Source organism: Lissotriton vulgaris, chromosome 3_1 (genome assembly GCF_964263255.1).
Source record: "Lissotriton vulgaris chromosome 3_1, aLisVul1.2, whole genome shotgun sequence".
NCBI lineage: Eukaryota > Metazoa > Chordata > Amphibia > Caudata > Salamandridae > Lissotriton > Lissotriton vulgaris.
Window position 1 is genome coordinate 360,682,636 of NC_141689.1, and position 16,347 is coordinate 360,698,982.

Consider the following 16,347-nt stretch of genomic DNA (forward strand, 5'->3'; position numbering starts at 1 on the left):
TCTTCGTCTTCCAATTCAGTCCAATTAATCTTTTTGTCTCCCACCTCCCATTCTTTTTCTTTGAGCTTCTCGTAAATACCGGCAGGCAATAACACTTTCAGTATTTTCATAATATCAGAATATGTGTAATCTCCCATGAGTAGCATGTCTTTTATTTCACGATGAAACCCTGCTGGATCTTTATCATGACTAGGCACTATTTTCTTCATTTCCAATAATTCCATTTTAGTTATGGGCGTATATACAAATACGCGTTCAAGTGTATTATCTGGTTTCCGGATGGGGTGTACTTCTCGTAAAGGGTTCTGTCTGTCTAAGTGAAAAGGATTGATTACTGGGGGTGGAACAGGTACAAAACGCGGAGTCAAGAACGTTCTGTATTTATGGCGTTGTTCGAGAATTACATTAATCAAGTCAGTACCTAGGCCTCTCCATCTATGCAGGAGTAAGTCTTGCAATAGATTATACAACGGAGCTGGATCAGATTGTTGATTCTCGTACTGTACAATAAGATGTTGGGTCATGTATATACCAGCTAGTCGCTGTTCTTCTGGAGTAAGACTTAAAAATGTTTGCACTACTAAGTCATCTTTATATATACTGTCATCCCCGGCCCATTGGACTGCGGACCGGGCTAGTTCCTGATCACGCAAGGTAGTGAGTTCATGATAACCTACTCTTTCTTTCAGGATTCTATCAGTAACTTGGAAAACATGTTCAAGGGAACATTGGTCTGGAATCGGGGAAAGGTAACGTTTCTTGTTTTCTAGGCGAATGGGTCTGTCAAAAGGCCTATCAAGAGTATACTGTTTAGGGAGTTTCGCCCTACCTACATAAGCTATTGTGCCTGGAGCCACTTGGGTCGCTGCTGAATCTTCTGGTTCGTCCTCCTCTGAGGTGTCTTTATCGTCTGACTCGAGAGGCTTGTCAGTCTCTCGTCTGGCATGTATTGCTATTATTTCTTTACGGATCTTTCTAGTCATGGCCGCTATACATTTCTCCTTATCATGCTTACAATCTGCAATATTCTGACTCCACCTCGTCAATCCCTCCATCTCTTCTTGCGAAAAGCCTGGCTGGTCCAGTACCCTTATCAAACAATCAATCAGAAATCGCAATATCATACTCTGTGTCTCAACTTTCTCGTGTGCCATGGCTTCGCGAACACATTTTGGCCTTTCTCCTGTTCTAACAAAATGATATATGTTGTCTAGATGTTCTGGCATGTCCGGTAATAACAGCAGATAGTCTGTAACACGGCGTAGACGTAGTGAGGCTAACATCATGGTTCCTGTCTTGCCAGGTACTGGATCGTATCTACAATCTGTCAGGTACTCTTTAAGTTTTTCGGCTGGGCTTGCTTTAGGTGTACGTGACATGGCTATTTCTCTCATTGTCACTCGGTGTAATGGTGGCGGAGTGTGATGAGAATCTCCTGAAGCACCCCCTGAGGCAGAACCGTGAGCATGACTTGATGTCAATGGGTGTGGGTGAGGTATATTTATCGAGGACGACTGACTCCGAGTCGCATCTGTACCAAAAGGGTTATTAGGACCAAGAGTAAGGGGACCAGCAGGGGAAGTGACAACAGGTGCGGGAAGTTGATGACGTGGAGGGGTCGTGGCTTGATCAGCAGGAATCAGCAGTGGCAGATTATTATTAACGGGTTGTCGGGGTACATTGGCGTATGCGGGAGCTACATCATCTAAATAGGAAGAAAGGAAACTATCTGCTGCGGTCTCTTTATGACGTACTTTGGTCGGAACCAATGGAGGGGGCAGATCATTTGGTATTTCCAGGGTTGCCTTGGGCCCTCGGCCAGAACTGGATACAGTCCTGTTATAAGAGCATTACTCTGTCTTTCATGTTGTTCGATCCTGACTCGCTGTCCCTCTTCTAATAGTTCTTTTTCTTTAGCTTTTTCGGAATCTTCTCTACTCTTCTCTGCTTTTCTGAGTGCTTTCTCTGTCCGTCTATGTGATTCTTTGCGCCACAATTCAATGGCGTCTTTCTGTGATTGTCTGGCTTTCTTTTTCCATAACGCTTCTTCTACTCTCATGATGCACTCGGCATCCCATGTCCCTGTAACGGGCCATCTCTGATTCTCTGCCAGGTCTTTTGTATAATCCACCCATAGATCTAAGTACAGTATGGCATCTAAGCCATGTTTATGGTACATAAAATGTCCTGGAGTGTCCCTAGGTGGGATGGGAACTGCTTCTTCAAGTATCCCTTTCCTAGTTCCAATCTGTCGTAATTTCGAGAACAAAGGCATTGCTACCTCTCGGTTGAACCCAAACACAATGAACACAGTAAAAATGCAAACAATCACTCATACCACGACATTAAACACATTGAAACATTTCGAACAGATATTGACTACCAACGAGTTCTATAACGAAAACAAAACTGAATCGCTGAATAACTGAATTACTAGATGTACTGCTAAACAGTACAGATACACTGCTAAAACAGTGCAGACCGGGTCTGTGTACCCAAACCCGTCTTGACCGGATACAAATTAATGCACCCGTCTTGATGCGTCCCCAGCAACGGTACTCACCGGGAAGCACGGAACGGAAGGCCTCGGAAACTCGACTGGACTGGACCGCTACGACGTCACTGCTGCTGCGCACTACGCATGCGCCTCGACGCTTCGGACAGGTGGGCCTCTGGACACCTCGGACACTGTTCTCTCGGCTGGGCTCTGGTCGGGATCCTCCGCACTCCTCACCGCCTCGTCTGGATGTCGATCGCAGTCTCCGTCACCGCCGTAGGCCTGAGGGAGATACAGGAAAACCTGCAGATGCGCATAGACGTCCGTCACGGCTGTGGCAGGGGGCAAGGCCTGCGACGCATCGCCGGCGCGTGGGGTGGGGGAGGGGTCCCTATTCGGGCGCCAAATTATGTGGTAAATATAATTTACCGGTCAATTTTTACCGTATAATTACTGACAGAAAAGAATAGCTCAATTAAATGAGAGGCAGAGTCCGGGGTGTCTGAGTCATACGGGCTTTAATTCAGGATGGCTCGAGCCATGGAAATCAATTCCATCAATACAAGAGTTCGGGGGTATATGCAATGATGGCAAAAAGATGTCAGCGATTTATTAACAGTACATGACATATATAGTATAACGGTGCAATAGCAATGAATACAGTAGGCGTGACAAGTGAATGTGCATAGCAAAAAGGCGTGTACAAAGGCGTGCACGGAGGTGTGTGTTGGAAACGTCACAGAAAAGTGTCATAAGTGGGTGGATACATAGAAAATTCTGCAGAGTCAGCTGAAACCTGTAACCTGGGTGCGCGCGCAGCTGGTATGACGTGTGATTGACGTGTGTCTGGAGAAAGCTGAGGGTCTGACTTTTAGCACTAGTAGAAGAGACAGAAGTCTGGCATGTCAGATCGACCTGTTCCTATAACATGTCTGATATCTTGTATTTGGGGTAGGTGTAATCTGAAGTAAAAGGTCTCTCGGGCAGAGGCTATTCTATACTGAATGCATATGTGTCTAAGTGAAATGCGCGGGGCCATGGGCCTATCATGGTAACGGGAGCAATGAATTACATGAGACAGACGGGAAAGCCGGGAAAGCTTGGCCCTTGGCTCTGCAGCCGGGGAGCTGTTTACCTATTTCACTAGACAGGAATGTGTTTTCGAGGAGGCTGAGCTGGCTACACTGATAGCTTGAAGGCAAAATACTGTTTGGCAGGCAGGCCAGGCCGAGCCAGGCACCGCTTCGCTTGGCAGGAAGTAAGGCAGAGGTCAGGGATGCATCTCCACGTTGCAGCTTTCGGAGACAGAGACAAAAAGTGGTTCAATGGCAGAAATCAGGGCCTAGCTCTGCAGAGCCAGGAAAACGTGAAAGTGCACCATGTAAAGACGTTGGCAAGGCATAGTTAGGAACGGAATTATCAATCCATTCATGGTGGATCTGATAGAGGACATGTTAACGTTGGACGCAAATGTATTTACGTCTTCAGATTCGGTTGCGGAGGGAAGTTACATGCACTTTAAACTCGTACATGGAGACAATGGGGTACTCGTTAGGGGACATACTTGACCATAAAAATTTCAATTACCTCAGGGTGAGAGACCAGCCTTCTCATGTTTCTTCTCCAAGTGGGATCCTCTGGCTCACTTTGTTGGTAGGTTCCCAGTTGTGGTGAAAGTGGACTCCGTGATGGTTCACTTTTTCTTCACAGCTACGCCTCTTTTTTTAGACTAATTTTGGCACCTGATGTGTCCTAAAAATTCTTGTCATCTTTGATTTGGACATATGAGGGTTTCCTTGTTTGAATGGTAGCTTATTGTGGCTGGTCGGAGACAAGAAAAACAGGCAGATGTTTCTCCCTCGTCCCTATAGCAAGTTAGGCCCATCTAGATTTAGAGTGTTTGCGAGTCAGACAACCCTGTCAGAGAAATTCTTATAAACAAGAAGTATTTGTAGTTGTGCAGATTCTTACCCTGATCACTGAAATTTGCAGACAGACAAAGCAATTGATGTTTATGATGATTAAATATTTATTATGTCCAATCACCACATAAACCTCAGGTACAATAATGATAAGAACTATTATTATTTCAGCAGCCATCGTATTAAACAAAATGAATATTAGAAAAACCTAAAGCATTTTATAATGTAAGTTCCTACTGTCTAAAGTAATTAGTTTAAACCTTTATACCTATATTATCATGAACCTCCCAACTATGGTGGTGACTGAATTGTCACATCATCTCTTTCTGTTTTATGCCAAGCCATGTCTTATCCCCGCGTAACTTTGAGAACCTTTGTATTCGGATATCACCTCTCCAGCACTCTCCCCAAGGAGCCAGTCTTCATGATTGCGCCTACCTAAATTATAGGGATATTTATACCTTCTTCCTCAAAGATTCTCTATTTTATGCCAAGCCATGTCTTATCCCCGCATAACTCTGAGAACCTTTGTATTCGGATATCACCTCTCCAGCACTCTCCCCAAGGAGCCAGTCTTCATGATTGCGCCTACCTAAATTATAGGGATATTTATACCTTCTTCCACAATGATTCTTTAGGGGAAAGCTGTGAGTGTAATTTCTTGTATCAATATTGCTGCGTGAACAATGCCCCGTTGGAAACATATCTGAAAGGAATGCAATTGACAAAACACACTTCCTTCCACCTTAGCTCTGTGCTCGGCCAGATGACCTTACAATGGGCTTAGTGCACATAGCTTCCTTAACAGCAGATTGGAAGATTTTCTCTTTTGTCACAAGGACTCTCATTGACCTTTGTTTGATTCGTTCCTATCACAGGCACTAGGCTTAAACATACAAGTCTGGCAGCATTTTTCTCAGTACAAGTCAGGAACAGCTAGGTGGTAGGAATTTTCTGAAGCCTTGCAGATTCTGGACGTTAATGTCACAGAAATGCAAGGAACATTTTAGGGCAAGTTTGAGGTTTGCAATGCATTGTGGGTATGAAACCTTTGTGAGCTCCACAAGAGGCACTCCAGCCTGGACCCCCCTGGGTATCAAGTTTTCAGAATTGTCTTGGTTTGTTAGGTTTCACTGGGTGGCTGTCCAACCAGGCCCAAATTCCGCCACTTCCTCTATAGCTGATTTCTCCGTGTTGCATTTAACTCCTTCCACGCGGCGCTAATTCCCCCACGGTGCGGGGGGGACGGGCAGCGCGTGGCACCGCAGTACTCATGACGAGTCCAGCTTGTCATGCTGCACAGCGGAGCTGTGCTCATGACGAGCTGGACTCGTCATGACTCCACCCACTCCAATAGAACGCCCGCACAGGCAGGGAATTAGCCGCGCATGGGAGGACCGCGGCAGTTATGAAAAGCTCAGCTCGTCATGAGCACAGCTCCACCGTGCCTCATGACGAGCTGAGCTCGTAATGAGCATGGGAGGGGTTAAGGCATTTTGTGTTGATGGTGTTATGGAAAGCCACACACGTGGGGTGCTATTTGTATCGGGACAGGTGTGGAAATGCTGGGTGGTAGAAATGTTGTGAATCCCCACAGATTCTGAAACTTTCCTGTACAGAAATATGAGGAAAATGCATGATTTTAGGCAAAGATTGAGGTTTGCAGGGTATTGTGGGTAAGAAAACATTGTGGAATCCATGCAGGGCATAGCACCCAGATGTCCCCTGGGTGTCTAGCTTTCAAAATGGCTGGGTTTAGTTGGTTTTCCTGGGTGGCAGCTCATGGGCCTGAATAGTGTAACCATTTACCATGGCAAGTAAAAGACAATTTGGATTTATTCCTACTCTGCCAAAATGTCAAAACTATGGCCTAAAGAATAAACATTTCCTCTGGCTTGCCATGGGAATGTGGCTATATGCCCAGGTGATAGAAAGACTGTTGGGGTTTTAGAGTTGGAGGATAGGTCCGAGACCAGGGTGGATCACACACACCATACCTTTTCTACAACTATAAAAAATATCCCTGGTGTCAGGTGGGCTTTATGTCCCCCCAGGAAGCAGAGTTAATCTCTTTCAACCTACCCTTGGGGGAAATAGACTATTGGGTGTGGTCTGGTGTTGGGGCACAGCCTGGGCAGACATCCCCCTCATCACTTTTTTTGCAACCATATTTTCTCTGGTACTCTAGTGTGCTTTCTACCCCCGGGGGGGGCAGAGAAAATGAATGGGGCCAAGGGTGGGGACCACAGGCCCCATCCTCCCCCCAAAACACTGCCAAGTAAAATTCCCTGGTGTTTAGTGAGCTGTCTGTCCCTCCACCAGGGGGAGGGGGCAGACTGGGGTGAAGACACCCATCCACCTCCCAGGGGAACAGAAAGGCTAATGGGACCTAGGGCAGGTGGCCAAAGATGGGTGGGGGCCCAGGACCATGGCATTAAGGTTGCTCCCACCCACAAAACAGAATAATCTAATTGACCGATGCCTAGTGTATAGTGGGCTTTCTTGTTATCCCCATCCACTCCCTGAGGGGGATAGAAAGAATAATGTGGCCTTTGGTGTGGGGGAGTACAGGCTCATGCCCAGTGGGGCTCTTCCCCCAAAAAACAATCATTATTGTGGCCAATCTCTGGTATCTAGTGGGCTTTCTGCCCCTCTGGGGGTGGCCATTGAGGCTGAACAACCCCCATGTGCCCCCCCCCGGGGGCAGAAAGACTAATGTGGGGTGGGGTGGGGGGAGCGCATGCCCAGGGGAGGGAGCTTCCCCTCAAATAATGATGGCTAATTTCTGGTCATGTTGTTCTAATCCAACAATAAGTTGAGTATTGTCAAGACAGTAAAGAACTTTGAACTCAAAAGGCAGATGACCTCTGTTAAAAGTTGAATATACTGATTAAAATGGATAAGGCAGAGTGTTGACAGGAGGCTGGCAGCAGGTGGAGCAATTGGGGGGAATATTGGTATCTATGTACACTTAGCATGAAAGGATATTGTGAGGCAAAGTCTAAAATTCCTGATTCTGCAAGACAGTTCACTCCGATGGAGTGGCTGACCTTATCAAAGGCAAATGAGAGACCGAGCAGAAGGATCTGTGCCTGTTCTCTCTTAATTTAAGCAAGAGCAGCAACCAGAGCCAAATTAGGGTCAGTTGTGCTTACATTAGTAATAGAGATTACCAAATAGCGATCTTTTGTGAATTGCTATTTGGTAGTTGCTATTACTAATGTACTAAAGTTATATCTAGCCATTATTTCTTATTAACGATCTGTAGTGGGTTGCAAATAGAACTACCTCATGAATATTAATGAGGTGGGTCGTAATTTGTGACCCACTAGGATTCACTACCATCACAGGGATGGTGGCCTGCTGGTATCAGCAGACCATGATGTATGTGATTGCTTTTAAAAATAAAGCAATCTTTTTTTTAAACGCATCCCATTTTCCTTAAAAGAAAACGGGATGCATTTAAAAATGTGTGAAACAATTTATTTTAATTTTTTAAGAAAAAGCAGCAATCCATGGGACATGTCCCTGCTCTTAAAAACTTCAACATTCTCAAAAGGGAAGGCGTCCCAAGGAACCCCCTTCCCATTTGCGAATGGATAACCACCAACTTAAAGTTAGTGGGAAAGTACAAATGTTTTGTGACCATTTTGAAGGGACACACTGAATGCGCCCCTTACAAAATAGTGATTCTGTTTTGGGTCGCAAACACAAGCTGCGATTCACTTGAATCGCAGTTTTGTGTTTGCAAATTTGAAAAAGCTTTTGTTTGGTTGCCAATGGCAGACTTTGCCGTTGCGACTCAACAAATGCTATGTACATCTGGCCCTTAGTCCCATGCCTGGGCTGGAACCCAGACTGAGTCCTGGCCACTTGGCAAGATGTTTCGCCATAATTTATGCTATGGTCAGGCGTGTACTCAGCCTTTAGCTTGTCATGGCTACTGGATCAAAGACAGAGTTCTTCAAAAGAAGGCTAATCATTTCTCTCTCCTGTTGCAAAACAGCCAGGGTACAGCGACCACTTGATAATGATTATATGAAAATGTATGGTTAGGCACTTCTCTATGTCTAGATATTGGGAGATATCTGAATTATGAAACACAAAAGAATGTAGTCATGCAGAAGATGAATGTTTTAAATAAACAGAATACCGTATATTTTTGAGAATGAAAAAGTTCCTACTATTCCAAACGACAAGTTTCATTTCTATTATGGACACAGAGGAGAGGATTATGTTCAAACTTTCTTTTGTTTATTCCATCCAGCAGTGTTTAACTTCAAAATTACCTTTTCCATCAACCATCAGAAAAGTACTACAACAAAAGTTCATCCAGTCACAACCAAGGACATGTCCATAATGCTGCCTGCATCCTGTATGACCTCCTCTTTCTTGAGTGCGACCGGAAGTTTCCAATACAATTCTTCACTCCCCTTTGGATAACTCTGCCCTGATGAAAAAATAAGAACCATCACTGATATATCCAGCTGAAGTAAATTCTTCAATGAAGACAAGGAAATAGCAATACTGAAGAAGTGGTTCCTGGGATTCATGTATTATAACACAAGACTTGCAATAAAAAGAAACAGAATAAACATACTTAGTCCTTATGACCATATGGGTCCAACTTGTACTGTTTCCAGATAAGCTCTTGTGTATGAGCCATTCTGGATGGGCAGTTCTGTAGAAACCGGGGCGGGAGTAAACCTTGTCTCTGTGTCCTTGATAGAGTAGAAACTTTTTGTTATGAATACAAGGAAAGTTTTTATTCTATGTCAGGACAAGAGGCAAGGATTATGCTTGTTCAAAGCTTGTCAACCACCAAAGATGCCATATCAATTACCGGTTTAAAATTAAACCGTTTGAATATAGAGTTCGAAGACCAGTCTGCTGCATTAAGGATGTCCTCTAGACAGGCCCCTAGAGTAAAGACTTTAGAGGTCATTGCCCCTCTCACTGAATGAGCTGGAAACTGCGACACATCAATGCCTGCCTCTTGCATGACCCAACTGATCCGTCGGGCAATGATGGGGGAAGAAACCAATCTGAAAGGTTTCTTTAAGGCGTTTAATAACTGCCATTTTTTGGGAGGATGAACATCTTTTGCCATAGCCTTGTATGCCTGCAAACATCTCACTACACACTATTTAGGAGACTTTTCAAAAGTTGGGTAATAAATTACTGTGGAATTCGATTTTATTCTCCGAGAGACATTAAATGTAACTCCTTGAGGAGTAAGACTCTCACAGTAATATTAAGGGCTCTAACATCAGAAATCCAGCGACACGAGATTAAGCATAACAGCATTGGCAACTTCACAGATAATTCTTTACGTGACATAAAGGCATTCGGTGCCACAATTTGAAGAGGAGTAATACATTGTTAACGTCCCATAACAATGAATAACGTGGCTCCCAGAGAAGCGCTAATCTGATCCCCCCTCATCAGTTTACACACCAGGGGATGTTCTCCAACATTCACACCCTGGCTCGGCATATGACCCGCTGAGATCGCTGAGTGATAAATTGATTGTGTGGTATGCCATGCCCGTAGAACTTAACTAAGCCAAATAGTTTAAGATGGGGACAATCTCGCACCACAAGGGATCTTCATTAATTTGAAGACACCAACGAACCCACTTGGACCATGCAGATTTATATCTTCTCATGGTACCCTCTGCCCAGGTGGTGGCCAGCATTGTTTCAGCTGCTTGTGAAAGGCCTGGGATTCACCAGTGTTCCTTGTAATCCGCCACACCATGAGAGACATTGTCTGCTGCAGGAAGGGTGGCTGAAGATTGTCCAAGGGGTGATCTCACAGGAGATCCAGATTATGGGATAGAAGGATTGAAGAATCCCAAGAAAGTTCCATAAGAACTGGAAACTATACTTGTGATCTCCAAAGTGGATTGATCATCACCAGGGACACTCGCTGATGTCGTACCTGGGTCGAGAGGCACATGATCATCGCAAAGGTGGGAAACGGGCTCCCTGCTCCCCGACCAGTCCTGGAGAAAAGCATCCATCAGCGTGGGTAACTGGTCTGGATTCCAGCTGAAGAACCTCGTGACCTGGTAATCAGATCTGGACACAAACAGGTCGACTGTGAATAGGCCCCAACGTTCCTCCAGCCTCTTGAATACCCTTGGATCCAGTTGCCTCAAACTCGAGTCTGACCATTCCATACCAATCCACTACTCTTGGGAGGCACCTGAGAGGTATTAAACCATCACTGAAACATTGTTAGGCAGGCAAAAGGCCCAGAATTTGTTGGCCCAGTTTGCCAGGAGTTTTGACCAGGTGACTGATGTAGCGAACCAAGGAGCAGTTGTCTATCTTGAGCACGACACAGCAGGTTGCTTTGCACTTGGTCCAACACTGGACTGCAAATGAGCCTGCCATCAGTTCTAGGCAATTGACATGCAATGCTCCACTGCAGACCATTTTCCACCTGTAAAGGAATCCATGTAGTGAGCCCCCCAGCCGGATTTGCTCATGTCAGATTCGATGATCAGATCCGGATCGAGCTGAAAATGGCACAGCAGTTCCAGGCCTCGATGTGCATCAACCAACACCGCATCTCGTCCTTGACCTTGTCCGTCAGAGGGACTTGTTCCGAATACTGGATACCCCACCAGAATAGGAAGCTTTGAGACATTGAAGAGCCCTCTAGTGCAAGGGGCCCGAAAAGATAGCCTGGATTGATGATGATAGGAGCCCTACCGCCCTAGTGATTTGTCTCAATGAAGTTGAGCTCCTGCACAGTGTCTTCCAAAGCTCTAGTAAGAATTTGGACATTTTCTGGGAAGGAAGACTTAGCGTTTTCTCTTCAGAATTGACCACAAAACACAGAGAGGTGGTCTGTTTGGATGCGGTCTGAAATGACATCTTCTCGTTCATAATGAAACATAACCTTTCCATGAGCCGAATTGTCCTCTAAAGCTGGAGTGTGAGAATGAATGGACTTTCGTCCATTAGCAACAGGTCATCCAGATAGATAATCATGTGGTAGCCCTGCACCCTGAGGTGTTTCATAGCTAGTTTCAACACCTTGGTCTAGCACCAAGGAGCCGAAGACAGACCGATCGGAAGGGTGGTGAATTTATAAACCGGATCCCGCCATTTGAATTGCAGGAACCTGTGGTGGGGGAAAAAATGTGGATGGTCAGGTAGGCGTTCTTGAGATCCAGGCGTACCATGCAGTCGCCTGCTCTCAAAAGATCACACAGAAGATGTACGCCCTAAATCTTGCTGTGACGATGCATAATCCATCAATTGAACTCCCAGAGATTGATCACAGGCCTCTCACCCCGTCCCGTTTCTGCGCCAAAAACAGATTGCTGAGGAATCTTCTTGAGAGCAGGTCCACTAACTCTGGATCTATCAGGAGCACTTGGGTATCCGAAAAAAACAAAGGACGTGGGGGAGAACTCTGGGAGGGTGACCCATAAAATTCTATGTGGAAACCTTGGACAGTTTGTAACAGAGGTAAGCGCCTCCCATGTGTTAAAAAATAGAGCCAAACTACCCCCCACCTGCATCCCAGAGGAATTAAGTACACTCACCAGATTGGGACGGATGGAACTGTCCTCAGGAAGTCTCTGTGATTACGTTCCTTGAATGCTCTTCTAGTAGGAAAGAATTCCATGGAGTGGGACTGGTCCTGCCCTTTGCAGAAGTCTTGGGTCTTGGAAGGGCCTTGAGTGTAGAACCAGCCATCCGAGCGCCCTCTGCCATGGCTAACCCCCCAAAAATTCAAGGGTGAAATGTATCTTAATTGGGGCCTAGGCCTTTTCCAATGAGAAAAAAAATATGGCCACAAATTTGCCCAATTTCTTTAAGCATGACTCTCCGAACAGCTCCCATTGTGCCACTGCCCCTGTCTCTTTGGACCCCAGATCCCAAAATTTGGGGTACACCTTTATGAAAAGGGATTGGCGGCGCTTAGCGAATAGGGCGTAATTCACATTCCCCAAAAAAACAACTGCCCACTGTGCCCACCCTGACAGGGATTTGGGGGAGATTGCCTTCCCTGGAATAGAGATTACCAAAATGCTAGATCAATTTGTGTCAAAACTTAAATTTAAACCCAGAAAGACGACATCCAAAAAGTGGTATACGGCAGAACTTAGGACACAAAAAAAAAGTGTGGTACACAATTTGCGGCTGTCCAGATCAGACACTGATAAATCAGCGTATAAAACACAACTCAGGGGCTACACCCATGCAATTAAAAACACTAAAAAGGCATATTTTACACAACGAATAAATGAGAACACAAATTCGGCAAAAAAGCTTTATAAAATAGGGCGCGAGCTATTTAAACCAACCTGAATGTCTCAAAACCTGCTCCCCTCAGCAGAAAGCTGTGAAAAAATCAGCAATTTTTTCACGGATAAGAGAGATACAATCTATTCGTCATTTAACAATATTTCTCCAGTGAATACCATAAACTGGGAAAATATAGACCCTCCTCCAGACAGCATTTAGACGGCTTCACCCCTTTTACAGAAAATGAGATTGCCAAAGCGATGGGGGAAGTTAAATCAGGATCCCTTCTCGACCCATGCCACACTTCATTTTCTCACAACTTACACCTATCCTGTGCCCCTATATCACACAGCTGTTCAGCCAATCACTGGAGACAGCAGTCTTTCCAGAGGTTTGGAAACAAGCCTTAGTGAAAAAGAGGATCTGATGTAAACAACCCAGCCAACTACAGACCAATTTTCGAGCTTCCCTATCTTTCCAAGGTACTGGAGACACTTGTCAATAAACAGCTGACTAATTATCTAGAATCAAATGAGTTGTTGGACCCCACACAAACAGGTTTCAGGGCCACCAACAGTACGGAGGCAACTCTCCTGGCTGTCCTAGACAATATAAGATCATTGCTGGACCAGGGAAAGGCAGTAGCCCTGATCCTGTTAGACCTGTCGGCGGTTTTCAACACGGTCTCCCACTAACATTTATTGGAAAATTTGCATGCAAAAGGGATACATGCTAAGGCCCTTCAATGGTTGAGCTCATTCCTATGTAATAGAACTCAAACTGTACAGCTAGGTACCTTTTCTTCCACTCCAAAAAATCTTAACTATGGAGTTCCGCAGGGACTATTCAATGCCTATGTTTCATCTTTGGAAAAAATTGGCATGAAATGGGGCTTCGGAATTTGCTCCTATGCGGACGACACTCAACTGACAATAGCCATCGGAAATAAGTATGATGACACCAGAGCCAAACTCAACAACTGTCTTACTGAGATAGCAAACTGGATGTCAGCGCACTGTCTAAAGCTCAAATGCAGAAATCTGAAATCCTGCTTCTCGGCGGAGCCAATCACATTTGGGATACATCCTGGTGGCCCCACTCTTTGGGCGCGGCGCCATTTCCAAAGCAGTGCGTCAAAAACTTGGGCATCATCATTGACAACACCTTATCGATGAAAGACCACATGCATATGCTGTGTGGTAGACGCTTTGCTACCCTGAAGCTCCTAAAAAGGCTATTCCCTTGGACCAACTGGAAAGCAGGAGGACCATTATACAGGCACTGCTTGTCAGCAGGCTGGATTACGGAAATGCACTTTTTGTCGGCATGCCAGATTACCTTTTTAAACGTCTGCAGGTCATACAGTATGCAGCTGCTAGTCTAGTGTGCAATGAGGGCAGATACAGTTCTGCGACAAAATGCCTGAAGCAACTTCACTGGCTGCCCATGCATCAAAGAGCACATTTTAAACTCCTAGGACATGCCCATAGGGCACTTTATCACACAGGCCCCAAGATTCTCCAGAACAGAATCAAACTTTTTGTCCCACCCAGATGCCTACGGTCATGCTCCTTAGCATTAGCTGAGACCAAAAGAATCAGTAAGAGCAAGACAGGTGGATGCACTTTTTCGCACCTTGCAGCACTTTATTGGAAGGAGCTTCCACTGGAGTTACGACTAACTGAAGAACACGTGGCGTTCAGGAAGAAATTCAAAACATATCTATTTCCCTAGCACTGCCGGTTTTGCCCTCAAATTCAAATAATCTGACTCATCATTCTCCAGCTACAGCCAGCGACGTGATATCCCAATGGGACGAATGTCACGCTTTATAAATAAATAAATAAATAAAAATAACTAAATTTCCTGAAGCTACAGACCCAGCAACACACCAGGCATCAGCTGCTGAAGTAACAATGCCTGTACGGGCTTATTACAGACCCCAGAGGGGCGTCAAAAGGCTTCTAGGCAGCCCGAGTAGGCAGAGGGCTCCGCAAGAGGTTCGCTCCTCAAGTGCTCTCACTGTTGAATGAGCACAGCCCCAGCGGAGCAGCAAGACGTACCTGAGTGGTCTCAGGAGGCAGTGAAAAATAAGCCATGTATGGAGCACTGAGTCGTGCTCCTGCAGCAGGGAATCTGAAAGGAAAAATGTTTAAAACAATACTGCTATAAAATTAAACATTATCATTAAGAGAAAAAATGTAGTACTCATCTTTGCTGGAGCAGGAAAAAAAGAGAATGTTGAACAGGATGCAGTCAACATTAAGGACATGTCCTTTGATGTGATTGGATGAACTTTTGTCGCAGTCTCTTCACATAGTTCATGGGAAAGGTAGTTTTGAAGTTAAACACTGCTGGATGGAATAAAGAATAAAAAGTTTGAGCATGATCCTCGCTTCCGGTCCTGACATAGAATTAGACTGGGGATGCATTGAAGATTCCATGTGAAAACATATGTTGTGAAAACATATGGTGCAAAAACATACACTCCAAAATATAGACCACCAAAATCTCAACCTGACACACCCTACAACAATATCAGCTAAATCCTTTTAAGCTCACACGTAGGTCACATATTTTATGAATGTCTTAAATTATTTATTAAAACTCTTGGCTTAGCACGTTTTGGTTCAGGCGCTTTATTTATTTTTTTAAATCATATTTTTATTTTTATTTCATTACACATTGTATCACATAGAAAATACTAGTACATATATTATACATTTGTCAAATAGATTTAAATGTATACTTAACCACATCTGGTTTGATGAGACTACTCCTATTATGCAATACAAAAGGGAAATAATAAAATACATTTACACAATATCCACCTGGGCTTGTGGCTTACAGATGTCTGTATTTCCTAAACCATTTCAAATCAAATAAATTACTATATTGCCATGGTCTCTTTCCATTTCGCAATTGGCTCCCAAATTTTTAATCCTAACTTTCTTCCCCTTATTCCCTTGCGTGAGTATATTGCCTTTTCCAAATTATACATGCCTAATAAATTTGAAAGCCAAGTTTGCATTACTGGGGGGGTCTTATCCAGCCATGCTCTTGCTATTGACAGCCTTAATACTGCGGTGGCAATAAACATAAATTCTTTATAGGTATAATCTTCCCCCATATCCCTCCCCAGCAATATTAACAGCGGTGTTAAATGCACTCGTAGTCTTAAAGCATTACCCATAAATTCTTCTATATTTTTAATCAAAGTGTGTATCTGGGGGCAGGTAGCAAACATATGAACAATATCTGCATCTACAGCATTACAGCGAGGGCAGGTGGTACCAGTCGAGCCTCCCCATTTAGCTATTCTAGCCAGTGTGTGGTACAGCGAAAACAGCGTCTTGTAGTGTTGAGATTGAAGGGGACCCGAGCATAAAATGGTGCGACCCAGGTCAAGTGATTCCGCAAAGTTTTTAGTCTATTTAGTCTACTACTAAATTGAGAAAAATTAGGATTTTTCTCAATTTAGTAGTAGTAAAGTTAGGACTCCTAACTTTCCGACTCCTAAATGCCTTCTGTGAATACCCAAAGTCTTAAAATTAGGATTTTTCTCAACTTTACTACTATTAAACTGAGTAAAATCTTAATTTTAAGACTTTCGGTATTCACAGAAGGCATTTAGGAGTCCTACAGTTAGGAGTCCTAA